Here is a 7,575-nt window from a genome sequence, read left to right on the forward strand (position 1 = left end):
ACGAATCCCATAAAAATTCAGAGTTTTTACACAACGTAATAGAAGGACGAAACAGCTGTACGATGCAGTTAAATTTAATTTTTAAATACTGTATTTATTACCCTTTTTTAGGTGCAATCACCTGTATGTGTGTTACATTCAGCGTTAAACATGATTCATTAAAACAAATCTCTAAAACATTCCTCTGGATTTTACAACACAAAGGATATGGAATGGAATTTAATGAATTAAGTAGCTTTCTTATAATACCATTATGGACAAAAGTATAATAAGTTAATTTATAAAAGGAGATAGGCTTTTCGTGAAAACCGAATGGTTTGGTTTAAATTTGTTTAACGTCCTATTAACAGCTAAGGTAATTCAAGGACGTACCTCCATGTGTGTAGTGTATGCAGGAGACAGGGTATTTTGGTCTCCTTGCCTCCTTGTGACAGCGCGGATCTATATAGTGCTATCTCACTGAAATGCCATGCCGCAGGCACCCAGAACAGCATTCCGCCCGGTACCATTATACTGACAACGGATGAACCGTGAAAAACTAAGAAAAGAATAAAATATTGTATTATATGATAATGTGACAGGTTATTTGTTTTGTATTTTAATTAAATATGCTGTATTAAATTGTATGTTGTGCCAAACACGGTATTTTACGTTAATAGTTTTTAGTTATGTAGTATTTACGTATGGTCAGGCCATGCAAAGTCCAGTATGCTAGTGTTAAGACTCTGTTTGCAGTGGTCAGGTATTTTTGCTTAAGTTTGGTTGAGTTTGGAAACTCTGTCAGACATACTTGATCTGGACGCATTTCTTGTGAGTTTTTCTACTATTAATAGCGGGCACTATCGCGATCGGCCGAGCAGTGCGAGCCATTATAGCAACACATGTACGGAAAGTACGGGAAAATGAGAGTGAATTGATTCTATGATATATGAAGGCCTCAAAAACGTTCGTCCTTCCGGTCGTTCTGGCTCGCAAAAAACGGCAACATGCGTTGCTCCGTGCCTGCATTGGTGTTTTTGCACAAACAATTAATTTGATATTGTCAATGAATACCCAGTATTTTTGTCGTGTTACCGGCAGATTTTTATGTTCAGAAACAATCCTACATTTTTTTTACAAGTCGATGTTAGTGATGAAATCCTTCGATGTCCTCCATATTATTTTGATATAATCCTTAGTTATCCCACCACCACCAAAAATATATATATAATGGTAATATAATCCGCCTGAAGAAGCCCTAGAAGGCAGAAAGGCCTAGCGGACGATCTGAAAAAATTGTTTTTATTCTATATTTTTCTTCGCAAGGACTTATTTATTTATTATCTACTATATAATGGTATATTGAATTATGCAAGGATTGGATTCTAGCTTTCCTACCGACTGTGCATAAAATGAAACTTAAATTATGCAGAAAACTGAATTTTCATGTGTGCTCGCTGACTAGGTCTCACCTATTTCATATTAATTTCTAAACACTTAAAATAATTAAGTTGGAGTTATAGTAAATTATTGATCTTTTGGTGAAATAATTGTTTAATGGAAGTTATATTTATATAATTGAAGTTTTAAGAATCAACTAGTAATTGTTTTTGCTATTGTATTAAGCTTTTTTCATGTGTTAATATTCATAGAATGTTCATCGTCGGAAAACCACGTGGTTTTAAAGTATCATACACGCCATAGAAAACGCCGCTTTGGATATACTATTAGGGAATGAGGCGATATATCGTCTTTTTCTGACTTTTTGTTGCCAAAATTAATGTAGACATTTTGATTATGAACACCTGTATTCCGAAATCAGAAAAGAGTCTTTGATGTCAGAATCAAAATGCGTGGCTGATATAGAAGATACTTTGGAGCATCTGGCCGAGAAATACTCACAAACCGTTTGAGGTCATTTACATCACTCGAAAGCGATATTTTTTGCGGGTACACTTCCTTTTGTTCCAATACAATCCGTTAAGCTTAAGACATGTAACAACGAACAAAATACCCGAAGCGGCTTTTTCTATTGAGTGTCTTATACTATAATGTCGCATGGCATCTCCGCGTTGAAATTATAAAACTTAAATATAGGAAATGAATCTGAATTTTCCTAATGTTCATGCAAGTATGAACGAGAGAGGGGAGGGTACTTACACACCACATGAACGTCCGGAGCAAGACAATGGACGTTTATATGAAGTGTGTAAGTACATACTTACTTGCATTAACATTAGAAAAATAATCTTCAAAGAATCAGAAACATTCCCTATAATTTCAAATCACTATCGATCGGGAGGGAAACCGAAAACTGTTTTCTTTCGTTCATAACTGTCTTTTAGTAAAATGATGCAACGTCACATCGGGGATCTTAAAACTAATTCACGTGAAAATTTCCCAACAACCACTTCATTAGGCTTGATTTGCCTTGACAAGCGGTGTTTACTATGACAAGAAGAGCATTAGCTAGACTCTTCACGTTTTTTTGTTTAATGGATCATTCACATATATATAATATGAATGTGCGTCTATGTAACTTCATCTCTGTCCATTCTTTGTAATGTTTGAAACATCGAGATAAATTCCCAATATAGTCACCTTTTCATTCGCTGTACACATACCCATATGGTACATCGAAATACCTTGTCAGCTTGAGCTTTGTCAGATTGAAATCGTCAATTTGTGATACGATATCATGTTTCACTGTTGTTAAAATAGTGTAATCTGTACTTTTAACTACTTTATTTTCAAACATCCTTATTCTAATAACTATAAACAGTAAGACCAAAATAATAACGATATTAACAAATGATAAACAGATGATCAGACGATTGTTTTCACGGTGAAGTTTGTTTATGTAATGGAAGACAACTCAAACGACAGTGTCTGATAAAGCAAGATATCCTGACGAATCCTGTCGCCCACAGTGAAAGGATCTTTACTAGATCAACAAAAAGATTAACTTAACCTTCTTTGCTCTTCATTTTCCTTACAGGTACTATAAGCCAGTCCCACACTGGCTATCATTAACGGGATGTATGTTGTACGTTGACCACAACCTCGTTATGTCATCTGTTATTGCCAATATGACAAATGTTACTGCATAAGAATTGCTTACCTATATGCAAAATGCTAAACATGGGTTATTCCTTTATAATAAGAAGTGCTGCCAATGACGAATGAATTCTCTTAAGAGCATGGGGTATTTTTCACAAAGGGAAAGACGGAATGGCGGACCATGGTCCATGGACGCAGGGTGATTTGAATAGCCGACCATCTGACGCGATTGGCCAAAATTGTCGGGATAAGGAAAATGTTACAAGTAGTCCCATGATAAAAGCGGCCTTTCATACTAATATTAACAGCTGTTTTGGGGTCACACCAGCTACTATTTACCAGTCACCGAACTTTTAACAAAACACAAAATCAAATTTGGAATTATTTGAATTAATATTCATCAATGTTGAAAAGAGAATATATTTTGTAATCAATCAGCAAAGTCTTTTGTGTCTATCAGTAAATATGCATGTCTTTGTGTCTTCGACGTGCACAGAATATTCTCAGGTACATGTACGTGTACTTCTGAGCCTGTTTGTAGCGTTATATTCATATCAACCTTTCCTAAATGGCACCTCCAATGGTTCAATTTTTTTTTCTTTGAATTAATATCCGTAATCTGTCAGAAGAAACTATGAAATATGAACTGTATGAAGATATCTTCTGCCTTTAAAGACATTGATTTTTATTCATTTTGTCTGTAATATTGCCATCAATGTGTAAGAAATATGTGTTGTCTACCATGCATGATTGAAAAACAAAAACAAAATGCATATGAACTAATTATCTAAGGGGTTATAGATTTACATTTTCGTTGTCATCTCATTGATTGTGTGATAATTTTTCTGTGGGCATTTACCTCTGTCATTTAGTACTGTGATCATATAGCTGTGATATTATCTGCGGTTTGCCCTGACGAATTCTATATCTCCTTGATTGTAGTGTTTCGTCTATTGTTGTTTTTGTGAGTGTGTTCGGTTCTGGGATTCCGTGTTTCATGGAATATTCGTAATCAACAGACTGAGATAAACACCGGATAAGGTGAACACCCTGCTTGCACTGTTCAAGAGAACAAAAGCATGATAGAAAAGATGATAACAATCCTTGGATTGAGACTCATCTTATTTAAGACTACATTGCTGTCATTAAGCACTTCCCAATATATCCCATTTTGCAAGAGACGGAACAGAAGGGTGTACCAAATGTTTCGAAAAAGAGAGATGGAGTGTGTGTCAATAAAGAACATCCAGAACATGCAGTAGACCAATCAATTAGAAGTTAACGAATAGGGAAAGCACTCCGAGTAAGGTAGATACTGCCAGCATACCACTGGACTTGTTCTAGTAAAGATGGACTGGTTCGGTTTTGTTTTACTTTGTTCAACGTCCTATCAGCATCTAGGGTCATTTAATGACGTGTTATCATGTGTGCTTGCGTATGTGTATGCATGAGCCAGGGTATGTTGGTGTATTTGCCTCCTTGTGATAGCGCGGAGCTGACACCGACTTTATGGTGCTATCTCATTGAAATACCATGCCGAAGTTATCCAGTACTGTATTACGCCCTGCCACATTATACTGGCAACGGATGAACCAGTTGTTTCCATTAACTAAATGCTCAACGTTAAGCAGGGAAAAACAACTACTATTGTTAAAGACTTCGGTATGACCCGGCCTGGGGACAGAACCCATTAAATTCGTTACGTGGGCGATCGTTCAACATTCAAGCTAAATGTGATGTATTACCAGGAAGACGATAGGAAATAAAAGGTAGTTAGAAGTAGAGAGAGAGAGAGTCCCACATTAGTCGCCTCTTACGATACGTGCAGTTGATAACTACATGTGTCTTCTTTTCTCGACCCACGTCCTGCATGTATACCCCAAATATGCAATGACACCAGAGTGGAGAAGTTCCATATAACCCGATGAAACGTGGACTCGGTGATCGCTTCAACACAACTTTATCGGAATACTTGAAACATATTCACCATGGCGGAAACAGAACTCGAAAGCTCTTGTTGCTAGTATGGTTCACACATACAACTGCATTTGCCCATAATCAATTGGACAAAGTTCATATCTCTGATGGGATACATAAATTAGCCAACAAGTCGGATACTTATACAATTTTACTTAAGCGTTAGTGTCCATGTTCATATCTGCGAAATGCATTTCATGTTCGGATTGGTCATCAAACATGTAAGCCTTTGTTACTGACCCATTAACACACTTATGGGTGTACGCAAAGGTGATGTAAATGGCCATTTTTATGTCTGATTTTGCTCAAACAGAGTATGCAACTATAAAGTGGCATTTCCAAGGTAGGTATCATTTTCGACTAAACAGGGAAGTTCGATGACCTTTTGTAAAGGTCTTCGTTAAAATAAGAATTATGTTGCGTTATGTTCTTTAAATGCCAAACATGGTATGTTTAAGAGTTGTTATTATTACGTACGTGTACTGTTGTTTGATATTTACCTGTGAAGTAATGTAATGTTCACGTTTTGTATCCCACGGAGTGGTTCTGTTTGCCATTGATTAGATTATAATTCCATTGATCGGTTATTTTCCTGTCACCTTTGAGACTTGGACCGTTTTCGTTTGTCGCGATCCAAACGGTTGAACCGCTTGGACCAGAGTTTTGTTTTTGTGAAATATAATCGGACCTAGTAAGCTGATGCTGCTTTCAGGCGAGCTTTGACAAAGCCTTAGAAGGCCTGCATAAACATTTTCAGGTCCTCCAGGATTTATATCCGAAATGTTACATTTAAAAACAGACAAACAGTTGATATTAAAGAAAAAAATATCTTTACATTTCCTGTAAACTTGTTAAGGTTCGAAGAAATTGGAATTTATTTAAAGTTGCTAAATGCTAATATAATTTTTTTTTGGAATTTTATTTCTATTTAATGACAATAAAATAAGTATTTCTTGTTTATGTATTTAAAATGTGTCACTATTCAGGAATATTATAACACCAAACTATATTTATTTCTCACTACTGAGAGAAAGGTTTTATTCTATTACAAGATTAAGATATCAAGAATCAATCATATGATATTTTATGATATATTAATTAATGAAAATATTTTTGGAATAACTCGTTCAGTCTAACTTTGTACAAGTTAACTTTAATTATGTGCATATGTCTTAACGTAAAGTTTATGAAGTAATTAACATATTATGCCGTGTAATCGCAAAAGAATAAATTCGTACCAGGATCAAAATGAGTTATTTAGTTCATCAGACTTATGACCCTTCTTCTATCTGTATATTTTGTATTGTACCCGAAAACGTTGTGTTATATAATTATTATAATTGATCATAGTATATAGTGTAATATATATATATATATATAAACCCAGTCTGAATAGTTCACATTAAATTCGACGTGTCATGCTTTAACCAATTGCTGTGCTTTAAATATTATTGTTCATATTTTATTGTTGCCGTAAATGAAACAATTTGTATCTGCCGTATTGTTTATTGTTGGTAAGATCATAAAGTTATGCATTTGTCTAAGTATTGTGACGTCACATATAAGCTTGTATTGTTGTTGACGTCATGGATTTATGTGTATTCCTTCTGTGACGTCATAATGACTTTGCATTATTGATGACGTCATACTTTCTTGTGTAAACAACTTTGACCTCCTGATAAACGGGGAATCAACCCGAGAAAGGCCTAGATACGCTATCTCTGTCTTTTGTTTTATTTTTTATATATATGTGTGTATATTTTGACTCACTTCTAATAAAGTATTCAGCTGCGCTGATTGTCTAGTTTGGTATTAATTGTATCTGAACGCGTGGAAACGATTTTCTTTCCATAACAAAGCGTACAAATTGCGATTTGGTTCAGGAACGTTGTTACCAAAATTTTCCTGGGAAACACATAATGTAACCGCTGGTCAACGAAACTTTCAGATCATAAATAATTACAAGCATGTTAATGACGCTGACTACAAGAATATACCGAAGATCCTCTAAAACACAAGAGTGACAGAATAATTAGCTGATTCTAACACGTCGACAAACACGTACAGTTGTTACGGCAGCAGCGGATCACTTTGCATATAATTGCTTCACACAATTTTTGCAAAAGTTTTTTTTAAAGACATATATTTTCAGAAAGTACATTTAATTACCTCTCCAGTGATACCAAAAGATCTTCATAAAATCAAACGTACACAACGAAATAAGGAAAACAAGACCTACCGATTTGTCGGCTATAGCGGATCAGTACGGCTATAACGGATCACGCCCTTTGTCGGGCCTCTCACTCACAATGGTTCCCGCCGCGACACTACTCACCAGGGGGCGCGCGTGTACTAGGGGGTTACTACCGATGCCAAGATGGCGGACGAGTGTTTTCAGAACTGGTCGGTACAGAAGCTGAAGACTGAATTGAGGAAACGGAGTGCTACTACCCATGGCAGAAAAAGTGATTTAGTTGAGAGGTAAAACATATTTTATTTCATACTGAATAAAAGCTGCATTTATTGTTGCCTTTCTATCAGTTTCACCCGTCAGCTGTT

The sequence above is a fragment of the Mizuhopecten yessoensis genome, unplaced genomic scaffold (genome assembly GCF_002113885.1).
Source record: "Mizuhopecten yessoensis strain PY_sf001 unplaced genomic scaffold, ASM211388v2 scaffold179, whole genome shotgun sequence".
Taxonomy (NCBI): domain Eukaryota; kingdom Metazoa; phylum Mollusca; class Bivalvia; order Pectinida; family Pectinidae; genus Mizuhopecten; species Mizuhopecten yessoensis.